Genomic DNA, 15,836 nt, shown 5'->3' with positions numbered 1-15,836 from the left:
AACCCTGAAAGCAAAACCCAAAAACCAAACCAAACAAAATAACAAAGCCATACACTAAAAATGATCTTTACAAATACCAACTTTTTTTCTAAAGAAAATATTTTGTTGTTTTTACTAATAACTGTTTCCTCATTCAAAATTTAAAAATCATAAATTGTGTGCTCAAAATTTCCATATTTGGGAAAATGATAGGAACAGGTAAATGTATGGGCAATGGACTTCTAATTTTATAAAACCATAGTGTTTCATCTGTCAGATGATATTATGTACTTCTTAGTTTATGTCATTGCATTTTGCAAGTTCTTATTGACTTTTCCTCCCACTGTAACATAAAGTTTAGTTTTTCTATTATAAAAGCAATGCATGCTATCTGTTAAAAGTTATAATGTTATATAGTAAAAAAGCCTCATCAGGATGATGGTAATGTGTTAATATATTGCCTTAGTTTTTCTGTTTTGTTTTGTTTACAGTTAGTTTTGCCTTTTTCCTTTTTATCGGTACCAGGGATCGAACTCACGACTACCTGCTTGCAAGGCAGGTGCTTATGCCGCTGCACTAAGTCCCCATGAACTCCCTGTGTGGCGCGGCTGGCCTCAGAGCTCGGATCCCAGTGCGAGGGTGACAGGGGTGTGCCAACACACCCAGCTGCCTTAGTTTTCTTAAACACATTTCGTAGTTTTGCAGTAAAACTTATAAATTGTACAATTACTTATGCTTTAATCTACCGTTAACTTTAGAGCAGGATTTTATATATTGTTTTTTAAAACAAATTGTTAGTACAAGTTTTCAGTACATAATATTTGCACCCCCGGGTGGAGCTGGTAAATGCACAGGACTCATCTTAATTCCTGTCCCGTCCTCTTCCCCCCTCCTCCTCGCCCCTCTCCATCTCTTGTCCACTTCCCATGTGAAAAGGACCTATCTGCTTCCTGTCATTCATCTTTTATTTTGCTCTTTATTTAGACTTTGGGTTTCCCATGGAAGAGAAACCGTGTGATACTTAAGCTTGTGTGTCTGATTTATGTCACTTAACATTATGATCTCGAGTTGTACCCGTTTTCCTACAAATGACTCACATTTGTCTTTCTTTATGGCAGAGCACGTCTCCCTTGTGTATGAATATCACATTTGGTTTATCCGCTCATCTGCTGCTGGGCACATGGGCTGCTTCCAAGATTTAGCTACCACGAGTTGTGCAACTATAAACATGAGTGCGCGTGTGTCACTGTAATCTGACGTCTTTAACTGTCTTGAAGCAGAGCTGGGTCAAATGGAATTTCTAGTTTTAGTCTTCAGAGGAGTCTCCACACTGAGTTCCACAGTGGCTGTACTAATTTACATCCCCACCAGCCCCGGGGAAGGTTCCTTTTCCTCGCAGGCTTCCCGGCATTTATTACTTGATTCCGGGGTGATGACCGCTCTTTCTGGGCTGAGACGTGAGCTCAGTGTTGTCTTACTTTGCATTTCCCGAACGGCCAGGGATGAGCAATTCTTCCTGCGCTTACCGGCCATCTATGTTCCTTCTGTGACGTGTCTGTTCATTTCAGTTGCCCGTTTCTTGATTGGGGGTTTTGGGGGGCAGGTTCAGTTTTTTGAGTTCTTTATATTCCTGAGTATTAGTTTTTTTGCCTGAGGAATTGTTGGCAGTTGTTTCCCCCAATCTATAGGTTATTTTCCCTCTACTGGTTGTTTCTTTTGCCGTGCAGAAAGTTTTAAATTTAGTAAGATCCCATACGTTGATTCCCAGAACTGTTTCCTATGCAGCAGGGTTCTGTTCAGAAAGTCCTTGCCTGTGTCTGTGACCGCAGTTCTCTGACCCGTTTTGATTTTAGCTTAGTACCTGGTGAGAGCTGGGAGTCCACAGGCAGTCTTCTGAACGTGGACAGCCAGTTTCACCAACACCATTTATTAAAGGGGCCCTCTCTTCTCAAGTGTGTGCTTTAGGCCCCTTTGTCAAAGGTCGCGTAGCTGAATATGCCTGGGGCTGTTTCTGCCTCCTCTATTCTGTTACATCGAGCCTCAATCCGTTTTGTGCCAGGACCATGTTTTCATCACTGTAGGTTTAAATCTAGGACTGTAATCTCTCCCACCTCGCTCTTGTTATTCATGGCTGCCTTTGCTGTCTGGGTCTCTTCCGATTCTGTATGAATTTTAGGACTGTTTTCTTCAGTTCTGTGAAGAAGGTGGTTGGAACTTTTGCTGGGACTGTGTTAAATCCTTGTATCAGTTTTGGAAGCAAGCCTGTTAGAAGACTGCTTCTGCCTGCCCAGGAACAGGGGACATCTTCCTTCTTTCTGACGTCCTGTGTAATTTCCCTTCGCAGAATACTGTAGTTTTGATTGCAGATGTCTTTCACTTCTCATTAGGTTAATTCCTAAGGATTTGAATTTTTCTTGTTGCTCTCGTGAATGGTATTTTTCCTACTTTGTTTCTCAGTGGGTTTGTTATTCTTTAGAAATATATTTATAAGAGTTTACAGTATTCCAGGGCTGGTATATATTATTTAGCCATTCTTTTATGACTGGATGCTTACAGGGTTTCCAATTTGAGATTATTTTAAATAATACTGCATTTTCAATAGCTAGGACTTTCCCCTGAAGACTGACTTCAGGGAGCAATTTTATGGTTATACAGGAAGAGTCACCTAAGGACTCATGTGCTGCGGGCTCGATCCCATGGTAGCAATCTCCAGAGGTGGGGTCTGCAGATGAGATTGGTTCCTGAGGGTGCTGACGTCACCAGTGGATGAATCCAGTGACCACAAGCTCACTGTTGAGCAGACTATTCACAGGTGGGGCCCTGCTGGCAGAAGTGAGTCCTGGGGGCTGTGCCTTCGAGGGTACCCTGTCCCCAGCCTGTGCCCCTCCTCTATGACCCGTTCCTCCCACTCTCTCCTACCTGAACCCCAGGAGGCGAGCAGCTCTCCTCCATACACCCTGCTGCCATGGTGTTCCGCCCTGCCCCAGCCTAAAACCACAGAGCCAGCAAGCTAACTATGGGCGGAGAACTCTCAGAGGTGAGCCCAATCAGTCTCCCCCACACTGAGTTGATGCTCTCAGGAACCATGTGGTCACTGTGATGAAACGCTAACATGAGTGGGCATCGCTGGCTCCAAGGTTCTGAGCTCCAAGCTTTAAGACTTTCACTGGCCCTGGAGGTCCACAGCACAGGGAGGAAAGCACTGAGAAGGCCTGGACACGCTCTTGCTGCCCCTCAGTGTCCTATTAGCTGAGGACGGTACCAGCTTCTGCAGTGGGTCACTGTGCACAAGTCCCTTGTTCATCACCCTGACCCAATCTGCAAAGATGCCTGGCGGGTGTGTGACAGGTAATGGTAAGTTGGATGAATGAGCTTTGGGGACCCTGTATCTTGTTATAATTCGAGGAGTGGTAACTACTTTGGGGCTGGCGGTAAGATAGACTCTGAAAACACACCGCATTACATGCCTACTGCTTGAGACTGCTGGTTTCACTGTTACCTTAACGACACTGAACATTGTTAAATCTGCGCTAATGTGTTAGGCTATTGTATTGTTTTAATTTGCATTCTTTGAACATTAATGAACTTGAATCTATTTCTATGTGTCTGTAACTTGTAGTGTTTATTTATTTTGGGGAACTCATATTTGGTGAACTCCTCCTCATAAAATCTTTACTTCTAGTATGTGTTGTAGGTTTTATACTTGTTTGCTCTTTAAATGTGGCTGTCTTTGGAAGTTTTATTTTAACATATAAAAGTTTAAATTGCTACAATCTATCAATCTTTCGTGTTCTTCCTACATTTTTTAGAGTCAAGGGATTAGATCAAAATTCATTTATTTTTCTCACTACTTTAGGGTAAATGGATGCATGGAATTGAGTGTGGGATTTAAATGGATTTTCTCACATTGTACGTTGCCTATATAGGATCTGTTATCCCCATTCTCTGTTAGGCTCAGGTTTTGTTCTGGAAATTATGTAAAATACTTGACTCTTCTAGACCCTCTGGTAACCAGAGCTGGCCATGTTCTCACTCCTGGCCAGGGGGATGTTACTGGAAGTCACTGATGGAACTTCAGCAAAGACCATGGAAGGGCGGCCTCAGCCAGCAGGGGCCTTATTGATCACAGCAGTGCAGCTGTGATACTGGACGTGAGGCTACTCTGCCTGAGGCCTGGAGCTGGCTGCCAGGGACAGCTGGAGGGACCCAGCGAAGGCAGCATTGCGGGCATCCCAGAGCTCCCCGTCGCCCTGGCCATCTGTCTACGGGGTCCTTCCCATGGGTGAGGGTCATGGGCTACTGGGTTAAAGAAGCCATTCTAAGTGGAGCTGCTGGGGTTAATTCACCACCACCACCTTCTGATACCACTCACTGGATAATTTCCTCCTGCCTCCAGTAGTCAGTTACCCGTGCTTTAAGAACTGGTTTTGGTACATCTGTTCTCTCTTCTTTATCCACTGAACCCTAGAGTGGTCTAACACTGATCACGGTTTTACCTAATTTGAGTATATAATGTTGCAATATTTTTTTCATCTCTCTCACTTGTTCAAACATTTCTTTGCTTTTCTTGGTTGTTTATGCTTTCAGATAAACCCTAAAACCCCATCTATGGTTTTAAATCTTTCATATTTTGCTCTGCTCCACATCAAACCTATTCCTTTATATGGGAAAGCCTCTTCAAGAATTTCCCCTGAAAGCCAGATTAATAGCTCTCCATTTATTTTCAAGTGTTTTATTTCTCACAGAAAAAAATGTACTATTTTCCTCGCAAAACTGTGAACGTTTCCTGCGCCTGTTGCCTTCTTTGGCTGTTGTCAAAGACGCTGAACCTTATTTACCTGGGTTACCCTTGGGCCTTGCTTCTTGGATTGAGTTAGGTAAGTACTGAGAGCTCAGAGGCGGCCTGCCAGCCTGCCTAGCATCAGACTCATCTCTGCCTCAAGATAACCAGTGTGCATTCTGCGGTGCCTTCGGCCACTCTACGATTCAATGTGAACAGGCAAGGGCCAGCGCCAGTGCAGGGCTGAAGCATACACAGGCTCCCTGCAGTGGCGGCTTCAGAGCAGGAGATTAATGCACTAACTACCTTCACCGTCACCTGCACGCCCCAGGGACATCAGCTGTGTGATGCAAGCACCTCCCGGTCATCCTAAGGCTCCTCCCCACCACCTGCAATTCACACACTGGAGCCCTGACCTCCAAAGTGGTGACAGAGTTGAGGTGTTTCAGGCATAAGTAGGTTTAGATGAAGTCATGAGGATGAGGGTTTCGTGGAAGGCGTTGCTATCTTTAATAGAAAGGGAAAGGAGGCAAACATTCTCCTTCCCCACAGGAGGACACGGGGTGGAGGTGGCCATCTGCAAAGAAGGAAGAGGCTTTCTCCAGCACGAACCTGCCAGCACCTTGACCCTGGACTTCCCAGCTTCCAGAGCCGTGGGAAATGAACGTCTGATGTTTGAGTCACTGGTTTACTGTACTTTGCTCTGGTAGTTGAAGCTCTTAAGACGTTTCAGATACGGAGCATGATCTCCTCAACTGGCCGTTCATAGCAGGGAAAGCCAGCTTCCCCCTTGTTCCTCCCTGGCAGGCCAGGCTTTAGGGGGAAGTGAATCACTTTCCAGGGCAGAAGGGCGTTCTAGTCTCTCTCCTATGGCTGCTGACAATGTTCACATTCTCAAGGAACAGGGTCCCCTGCAATCCATGATGGAGAGACACATGCATAGATCTAGATACAGAGGTCTCCTCACGGTCTCCCCTTGCCTGGAGACTCCTTTCATTCCTGCCTTTGTGTCTTAGTGAACTTGGCCAACGGCCCAGAAGAAGCTGTGTGCTCTTCAGCTTGCCCTGTCTTCCCACAAAAGTGTCACCCCTGCACTCACAGACTGTTTTGTGGTCATCTTCTCTAGGAGTCTTTTCCTCATCCCCTGCACACGGTTCCTTTCTCTTTGGGCTCTTGTTATGCTTTGGGCCTTTCAGACAGCACTGTTCATGCAGTTCCTCCCACATGCACGTCTGCCTAGGTGCATCCACTCCGCTGAGGTCCAGGGAAGCAGACTATTTTCAGTAAATCTGCTGCTGAGCACGACGTCCAGGACAGGATAGGGTCTTGGTAAATAGCACCGAATGTATGAATGAATTCCCTTGATCAGATTACAAGCCATGAGACAGAGGCTGTGCAAGAATCTTTTCTGTGGCTCCTAGAGAACCTAGCAGTGCCTTCTACCCAGTAGGTACTGGAAATGTAGTGACTTCGACTTCACAGCCGGCTCCCTTTTCCTTTTTGATGACAAATTATTAAAATGCACACACACACACACATTCACACACACACACACACACACACACTCACACACACACACAGAGCCAAGATTTCAATACTAAATGCTGGAGTTTACTGACCGTTACAGTAATAACCATGACAACTGTGCTTTCCTACTAGGAATACTAAAATTATGCTAAAGCAAGGTGACTATTTTCCTCCAGCTGAGGCCAACAGTTACACTGTTTTCCTTCCAGAGACAGACTTAGACTCTCACTCTGTGCCCAATATAGCATGTGAGACAACGTCCCTGCAGAAACTAGAGATCTATTTTCACTTGAAATTACTAAATACAGCACAGACAGGCACGTGTATGCGTATGTCTCTATATAAACACAGCTGCTTTTTTTTTAAAAAATAATTAAACCCTTTATTTTGAGATAATTGTAGATTCAGCTACATTTATATGGGTTAGTGCAGAGAAATTCCACGAGTCCATTGCCCAGTTTTTTCCCAATGAGTATATTCTAGAAAATGCTATTAAAATATCATAAAGAGAACACCAATATGGTGATTTCTCCAGTTAGGTTTGTACATGTGTGCATGTGTACGTGTGTGTGTGTGTGTGTGCATTTAGGTCTATGCAATGTACCATGTGAGGAAATGCGAATCCACCTCGCTGGTGCAGATGCAGAACAGCCTATCAGCTGAGGGCTCGTGTACCCATTCCCTCTCCTCTCCCTGCCGAGCCCGGTCACCCCACCCACTCTCCATTTCTTCAATGACGTTACTTAATTATGCATATTATGCAAATTAAGTCATATAGATATAACCTTTTGGACTTGGCTTTTTCACTCAGTAAAATTTCCTGGAGATTCAGACAAGTTGTCGATCATACCATGGTTCATTCCTGTTTGTTGCTGCTTTATAAACTATAGTCTATTGTTCACACTGGGCTCTGCTGCTTGTATCGGAAATTCTACAGGTCCTTGACGGATGCCTGGTGTCGTCCTCATGGGCATGCGGTAGCATCTCACCGCTATTCCGTTTGCAGTTCTCAGGGGACGCTGAGCTGCCTTCATACTCTTATTTGCCATCTCTGACCTGTCTTAGACCTTCTGCCCATTTTTAGTTTGGTTATTTGTTTCTTATTGTGTTTTAAGAGTTCTCTGTACATTCTGGATATAAATCCTTCATCGTGTAAGTGCTTGGTAATTATTTTCTCTGTCTGTCACTTGTGTTTTTATTCTCTTAATAGTGTCTTTCACAGAACAGAAACTTAATTTTAAGGACTTCAGCTCATCGGCCTTGTTTTCCCTGGGTCACCCTTTTGGTGTTACGTAAGAGCTCACATAGATTCTCCTCCATGTTATCTTCCAGAAGACTTTATACACTTTACACTGCACTGCATGGATCCATGAATAGAACTACAGATCTGTAACTCCTTTCAAGTTCGGCTTGTGCAGGTTTAATGTCAGGGTCTTGGCACCTTGATGACTACAACTCTGTGGCACATCTTGACAGTGGATATGGTTCATCCTTTGATTTGCTCATTTTTTTCTGTATTGTGCTGCCTATTCTGGGTCATCTGCTTCCCATGCAAAATTTATAATCAGATGTTTGCATTAATAAGGAGTTTTATTGGGACCAAATTGATCTGTAGTTCATCTACAAATCAGTGGGGAAGACCTGACCTGTTAGCTATAATGAGTCCTCCTGTTCATGGACAAGGGAAACCCTTTATTGAAATCTTTGTTGATTTATCTCATCAGAGTTTTGTAGTTTTCCTCATAGATCTTGGGCATGTTTTGTCAGATTTATACCTAAGTGTTTTATTTTTGGTGCTGATATAAATGGCTTTGTGTTTGTCACTTCAAATTCCAATTGTTTACGGGGGTAGATAGGACACTAATTAATTATTACTATTTTTGGTAATGGGGATGGAACCCTGACCCCACATGTGCTTACTATGCAGCTGTCTCAGTCCTTTTTGTATTTTTATTTTGAGACAGGGTCTCGCTGCGTTACCCAGGATGGCCTCAAACGCTCAGTCTGCAGCCTCCTGACTAGCCGGGGTTTGGGGGTGTGCCTGTGAGCCCTGCGGCAACTGCTTTTGCACAATAACCTTGCATTCTGCAACCTTGCTGTTAAGGGTTAAAAACTGGTGGGCAACTTAATGCCAGCTGAATTAAACCACACGGTGTTGAGCGTTGATGTTCCACCTGAGGAAAGCTGCCAGCATAAATAGAGAAGTGGTGAAGACAGGCGTTGTGGGTTTCTTTAGGTGTTGCTGTTTGAGCCATTGGTTCTCCTGGAGGAGGCTAACTTCCCCAGTGTGGGTTTGATCCTTGTCATCGGAGGAGCTCGGGACCTTGTTGGTGAGAGTGGCTGTGGTTCACTTTGGGGGAGCCCTGGTCCTTTCATGGAGCATTGCTTCCTGGCTCTGGAGGGGAAGACGTGTGCCATTTAGTCTACAAGAGAAACTTGTCATGCTGGCTTCCTGGCAAGTGCCCAACTGTGCTTATCGTCAGAGGAGCTCGGGGCCTCCGTGTCACCGAGGATGGCTGTGGTGCCTTTCAAGACAGCCCTGGCCTTTGTTGTGAGTGTGACTTCTCGGCTCCAGCGTAGAACCCTCATCCCACCAGCACAACTCCTTTACCCCGCTGGCATGGACTTCCTGGCTTCCACCGCTGGCCTTTGGGCCTTCCCAACACAGATCCATAAAAGAGACTGGTGTAGGTCCTTCTTGTGGGCTCTGGACCTCCAGCTGGACTCGTGGGAGGCACTGTCATGGGCTCTGAGTCTTCATCTGGACTCATACAGGACATTGCTGTGGGATCCAGACCCTTGGCTGAATATTCTGCATTTTAAGTGTTGTGGACAGATTTCCTGCACTATCTTGTGTTAACTCTGGGTGACCATCATAAAATAATATTATAAATTCTGTGTCCTGATTCTTATTGTTCTCACAACCCCTGACTACAACACTTGCCATAATCGTTTACTTCAGGGACTCACCGGGATGTTGTACATAGGCAGTCACAGTCACAACATCTCTGAACAAAGACAACAGTTCTTTTTTCCCCCTTTTTGAGACAACTTTGCTGTACAGTTCAGGTTGGCTTTGCGCTCACTTTGTAGCCGAAGCTGGCTTCAACCACAGCGCTCCTCCTGCCTCAGCCTCCCAAATGCTGAGATTACAAGCATGCACCGCCTCCTCCCATTTCTATTTCCTTTCCTTGTCTGGGTGCTTGATCTTAGGGGGAAAGTCTCCAGGGCTTTGGCATTCAGCAGGATCTTACATACACAAGAGTTTTGTAGATATTCTTTATCCAAATGAGAAAATTTCCCTCCGTTTCTATTTACCAGTGGTATTGATCAGAAATGGACCCTGAATTTCCTGTTTTTTTTTTCTTTGTATTTATTGATATAATCCTATGACTTTTCCTCATTAGTCTATTGATGCAGTGCTGAACTATCTGCATGTGCACAATAATACTCCATTTGGTTATCATGTGTCCTGCTTTTTATACTCCGTTGGATTTGACTTGCTAATACTTTGCTGAGGATTTTTGGCATCTATGTACATGATACATTGGTGCACAGTTTTCCTTTTAACGTGTTAACGTGTTTATTGGTGTTTGGGCGTTGCTGGCTTCTATCATTTGAAAATACAATTTTATTTCTTGTTTCTATTTCACTACAATGGCTAGTATTTTTGGTCTTTGATAAGAACAGTAAAAATGGATATTATCACTTTTTTTAATCGTAGGGGACAGTCTTTTCACCATTATATTTGATGTAAGCTGTAAGATTTGTAGGTGCCCTTTAACAAGCTGATATTCTATCTTCAAGTTGTTGGGGTTTCTATCATGAATGAGCAGCGAACACGTTCTCTCAGCCTCACATAATTTTGTCTGTAGCCCTGGTTACGGTAGATTACTCCAATTGATTTTTCAAGTGTTGAGCTACTTTTGAAACCTGAACTAAATCCCACTTGGCTGTGATGTGTAATTCATTTTCTACATTGTTGAATTCAACTGCCGATACTCTTGTGAGAACTTCTGAGCCTACGCTCATGAGAGATATTAGTGTGAAGTATTCTTGCTACTGTGTTTAAACAAGTTTTTGATACTATCTTTGTCTAGTGTCTTACTTTTTTTTATTGCTGGACAAAAGGCCCCCGCCCGTGAGTTAAGGGGGGACAGGTTTATTTCAGTCCAGCGTTTGCTGAGGCGTCAGTCCCTGGTCAGGTCCCTCCTGCCCTGGGCGGGGTGGCATGGCAGGGGGCATTGCCCAAGAGCACATTCTGGACCTCGACAGGCAGAAGGCAGCAGCAGCAGGCAGCGGCAGGGCCTGCCTTTCTGTCCTGTTCTATCCTACGAGGCCACGATGGTGCCACCCACAGCCAGGGTGAGCTTCATCATCCGCACTCCAAACCTACTCTCACACCCTGATTCACAGTTATGTACGCTAAACCCCACCACTCCCAGGGCGCCGCTGGGGACTGCATGAGGCTTTGTGTGGGGGGCATCTAGATATGAGCCAGGACATCTAGTTTCGGTGTTTGGCTAATGATGTCTTCAAAGAACAGCTTGGGAAGTCTCTCTCTGTCTCTCTGTCTCTGTCTCTGTCTCTATCCCTGTCTCTCTCTGTCTGTCTGTCTCTCTGTTATGTTGGGACAGTGTCTCACTGCATAGTTCAGACTGGCCTTGGATTCCCAGGCTGGCCTCAGCCGTGCAGTGATCCTCCTGCTCTGCCCTCCTGAGTGCTGGGATTATAGGAGCGCACGACCACACCCAGTTTCTTTCCTAATTCTTGAAAAGGACCATGTCAGATAGTTAAGTGTTAGCATTCTCTTAAACCATTTTGGCTTGGAGATTTCTTTTTGAGAGGATTTTAAGTTATGAACTCATAATACAAGGCTGTTCCATTATGTGTTTCAATTTTGGTTGAGCTTTGGTCTTAACACTTTTAATTGCACATTTAGAGTTCATTGAGTGTTTCTGATATTCTCTCAAACGACTATAGCAAAATTTGCAAAAAAGCAATTGATTTTAATCTGATACCCTGGCATTTTATACACTAAAACCACAGGCATTTTTACAGGCAAAAACTTCTGCAAAGGCAGAAGATAGAATGCATTAGAATGCAAAAAAAAAAAAAAAAAAAAAAAAAAAGAAAAAGAAAAAGAAAAAGAAAGGAAACAGATATGGCAGAGTGCAGATAAGAAGGGGACCGGCCGGTGACACTGAAGAAGCCGTGCTGATCAGTGGTAAAGAAACCGTTACTGCTGGTTTACTGCACGGTATGGAAATGACTTTGCGTTCCATTTTACTTGGTTAAGAGTTCCTAGTATAAGAAGGCAGCGATTTTTCTCTCAGTCAGATTTTACTGGTACATTTTAGATGTACATAATGATCACATTCATCACAGAGAATTTGTACCTGTGTGTGATGTGACTGGTTTCTTTCCCTGCCTCCCTGCCACCCCTCTTCCCTCCCATTTACAAAAACTTCATTTCCATTTCCTTCTCTCTCTCTCTTTTTTAATTCTTTTCTTTGGTTTCTCTTGTTCCCCTACCCATTTGAATATTTTCTTCCTATTTTACAACACCTATTACACGTTTTGGACCTTAGTTACACTTTTGGTTTCTCACACCAGAAAAACAATGTGGTATTTACATATGTGTATCTGATTTACTTCACTTAAAGGTACAGACTCGAGGTGAATCCATTTCTTTAGATGGCTCAAGCATATTCTTCTTCATGGCAGAGTAGTACTCCATTGTATAGAAAAAGTCACATCTTCTTTATCCATTCCTCAGGTGATGGATGTTTGGGTTGTTTCCAAGATTTGACATTACAGATTGTGCCACTATAAACATAGATGTAAGCATGCAGCAATTACTTATGGTTAAGTCAATTATTAAAGTGTAGAAGGGATCAATTGTGTTTATTGCCACAGTCTCTCAAATAGATGATTACAGGGAAGTGACCAAGACATCTGTTCACAATTTTTAGAAGGCATCTGGGTGTTTGGGACACTTCAGCTCACAACAGAGAAGAAGCCCATCAGCCAGGTGCACGGGATTTCGGAGTAAGAGGTTGTCTGAGCTCGAGTGTGTGACACTAGATTAATAATCCACACTCTTCATCCAATCTGGACACAGCCAAGATCACACTCCGTCACAATGACTCCACACTCAGTAAAAAGAAGGGCATTCTAACCCTGCACCCCAGAAAACTAGCAGTGACTACTGATCAAACCCCGTTCTCGTCTCACCAAAGGACAACATGATTCTTGAGCCATTTCGGAATCGTACCCTATAGCAATATATATGAAGTCAATAGCCTACTGCTGTGGATATGGGACTCTTCTTTATCCTGCTGAAGTTCTTCAATGCAGGTTAATACTAACTGTGATGGGATTAGTGTGTTTAGCTGACCAGAATCAGGTTCAATCCCACTCTCCTTCTCTCCCTTCTTCTCCTTCCTGGTTTCCCAAAGTCTGCCTCCTGATTTCCCATCCTCTTTCCTTCATCTTAATTCTTTATTAATTAGTGCATTTTTAGGTTTCTCATATGAGAGACAAGATGCAGCGTTTAACTTTCCGAGTCTGGCCAATTTCACTTAAAGTGATGGTTTCTAGTTCGACCCACTCTTCCCGTGTGTGACAGGGTTTCATTTCTCTTTATTGCTGAATAATATTCCACTGTTTGTATATGTACCACATCGTCTTTACCACTCATCTGCTGATGGGCAGCTAGGCTGTTTACCACCTCTGATGCTATAAACACGGGTATTCATGGATCTCTGTAGTATGCAGTCTTTAATTCTCTTGGTGTATGCCCCAGAATAGCATGTCTACAGTATCCCTTTGTGCAGTGCTCTGCAGCATCGCCATGCTGATTTCCACAGTGGCTGTGTTAGTTTCTATTCCCACCAGCAGTGCAGAGAGTTCTCCTTCTGCAGCCTTGCCAGCATTCACTGGCTTTTGCAGTCTTGATAACACCTCTTCTGAGTTGAGATGGAATCTCAACATGGTTTTAATTTACACTTCTCTGGTGATGGATAAGAGCTCAGGACATTTTTTTCACATGCATTTTGGCCATTCAAACTTCTTTTGTGAAATATTTATTCAGTCTGCTTACCTGCTTTTTTATTGGGTTTCACTGGTTTATGGACTAGCATGAATTTTTAAAAGTTCTGCATTCACTCTGGACAGTAACCCTCTTTCAGACGCGCAGCTAGCAAAGCTCCTCCCCGTGTTGGGGGGCTGTCTCTGCATTCTCCTCAGTATTTTCTTGGTCATGTGGAGACATTTTAATTTGATGTAGTCCTATGTGTTGATTCTTGATATTATGGCCTGTGCTTTTGGAGTTCTGTTCAGGAAGTCTCTGTGCCCGTGGTGTCGTGTTTTTTCTGTGTAGTTTCAATGTTTCTGCTGTTATAGTGAAGTCTTGGATTCACTTTGATTCTAGTGCGGTGTGGAAGACAAGGATCTAGTTCCAATTTTGAGCAGTTTCCCCTGTTCCATTTGGTAAGGAAACTTTCTTTTCTCCAGTGTGTTTTTGTTCCTTTGTAAAAAATCGGACGGTGGTGTGTGCTTGGGTTTGTTTTTGTGTCTTCCTCTCTGTGACACTGGCCTGCAGTTCCATTTTGATGGTTCCGCAGTGCAGCCTGGAGTCCTGGGGTGGCGATGCCTCTGGCACTGCCCTTTTGTGCAGTTGCTTTGAGTATTCTGGGTCTTTTCTAAGTCCAGAAGAAATTCAGTGTTGCTTTTTCTAGTTCTGTGAAGAATGTTAGTATTTTAATGGGAACTAAACTGAATAGATAGATTGCTTTTAGTAATATAACCATTTTAACAATGTTAATTCTACCAACCCAAGAAAAAGGGATATGTTTCCATTTTCTAATATCCTCTTTCATTTTTTTTCAGAGTTCTGCAATTTTCATTATAGAGGCCTTTCCTTTCTGATAGAATTTCTGGTGCGGCTAAAAAGATAAGAAATATGAAATAAAAATGGCCTTTATTTTAAGAATGTGGAGAGAGACTCCATGACCTCTGGGGTCTGGCTTTCTCTCTGCTGGACGTGGACACGTGGTGGGGGGGGCATACATGTAGCTTAGGTTTGGGGTGGAGCCTAAGGGGCATTACTGATGCACAGGTAGCCCCCTGGAATTCATTGGTGCCGCAGGTAAATTGCCTAGGGGCGGGGAAGGTGACCTCAGGATAGAGCCTTTGGTTCCGCCTCCCACCGCTGCAGCGTCCCATTCAGGGCAAAATCCTTTCACTTTCTTTGGTTGACTTGGAGGCATTTAATATTTCTGAAGCTATTAAAAATGTAGTTACTTTCCTGACTTCTTTCTCAGTGAATTTAATATTGGTGAGATTGATTTTTGTGTACAGAAATTAAAACTGACCACACAACCCAATGGATCAATTGGTTTCTTGAAAAGATAAACAAGTTTGATAAACTGCCAAACTCACAAAAAGAAAAAGAAGGCCCAAATTAATGAAATTAGTAATAAAAAGGGTGAAATACAACAGACACCATTAAAATTCAGAGAATCACCAAAATAATTTCCCAATTTATGTTCCAACAAACTGGAGAATCTGGAAGAAATGGATGATTTCCTGGACATATGTAACCTGCCAAAATCGATCCAAAAAGACACAAAAAAGTCTAAATGCATCAATAACCTTTACATAAGCAATCAAATTGAAGCAGTGACTAAAACTACCAACAAGGATGAATCTAGGACTAGATGGGTTTTCAGGTGAATTCTACTATAACTTAAGAAAAGAACTAACACTAAACTTTTCCATATAAGGGAAGAGGAATCGTCTTTCTTAATGCCATGTTTATTTTAATGGAATTTGTTATCATGTAGTATGGGCCAAAATGTCAGGATAAAGAGGACATCTTCCATACCACGTGCGTGTATGTGGCATTCACTGAACACGTCTGTTCTGTACCTGACATCACTTTTAACCTGAGTCAGATGACTGTTCTACAAAAGGCAGAGCTACCAAAGTGTCGTGGTTTAAGAAGGAAAGTTACCAGCATCTATACAGCCAATCCGACCAACCCTGAGAGTGGCTGCTAGATGCCAGGCATGTGAGAAATGCCGAGGACAGAGCGAACTGAGCACCATGTTTCTTCTCCAGAAAGACAGGACAGAAAAGATCTCAATCGATTCTTATTCTTTTACGAAATGGTGAAGAGTCACCGTGTCCCAGCCTAAGAAGGTCACCAGCTGTTGTAGTGTAGACACTGGCAATCTGAAGGTTGCTTAGTATTATTTAATCTGACGCCCATGTTTTATAGACAGAGAGAAACACAGAAAAATGAAAGAATTTATCAAAAATTGCAGCTGAGACGTGAACCCAGATTTCCTGACTTCTAACCAAGCATTCTCGGATTCCAACGCGTCTTTCTCAGCCCTGTCCTTCCCATTAGACTGTAGCAAACCATATTAATTAGGTTCAGAGGAATAGAGATCCCGCTTCTTCTCCCTCATCTTCTCAATTTCAGAGTTTTGGTGTAAAAGCTAACGCGATAAATTATGAAAGACCCTTTCCAGCATGCAGC

At 43.4% G+C, this 15,836-nt stretch overlaps 1 protein-coding gene across 4 annotated transcripts in view; it reads right to left on the bottom strand.

The window, feature by feature from the left end:
- The window catches only part of Kif6 (kinesin family member 6), a 301,789-nt gene that overhangs the window by 212,464 nt on the left and 73,489 nt on the right, over positions 1-15,836 (bottom strand). The gene's annotated exons all lie outside the window — the stretch shown is intronic.

Source organism: Cavia porcellus, unplaced genomic scaffold (assembly GCF_034190915.1).
Source record: "Cavia porcellus strain 051 isolate PalLab524CR breed Dunkin Hartley unplaced genomic scaffold, mCavPor4.1 scaffold_28, whole genome shotgun sequence".
Classification (NCBI taxonomy): Eukaryota; Metazoa; Chordata; class Mammalia; order Rodentia; family Caviidae; genus Cavia; species Cavia porcellus.
Note: the sequence above shows the minus strand (reverse complement) of the source record. Positions and strands in the feature narration are given on the sequence as shown.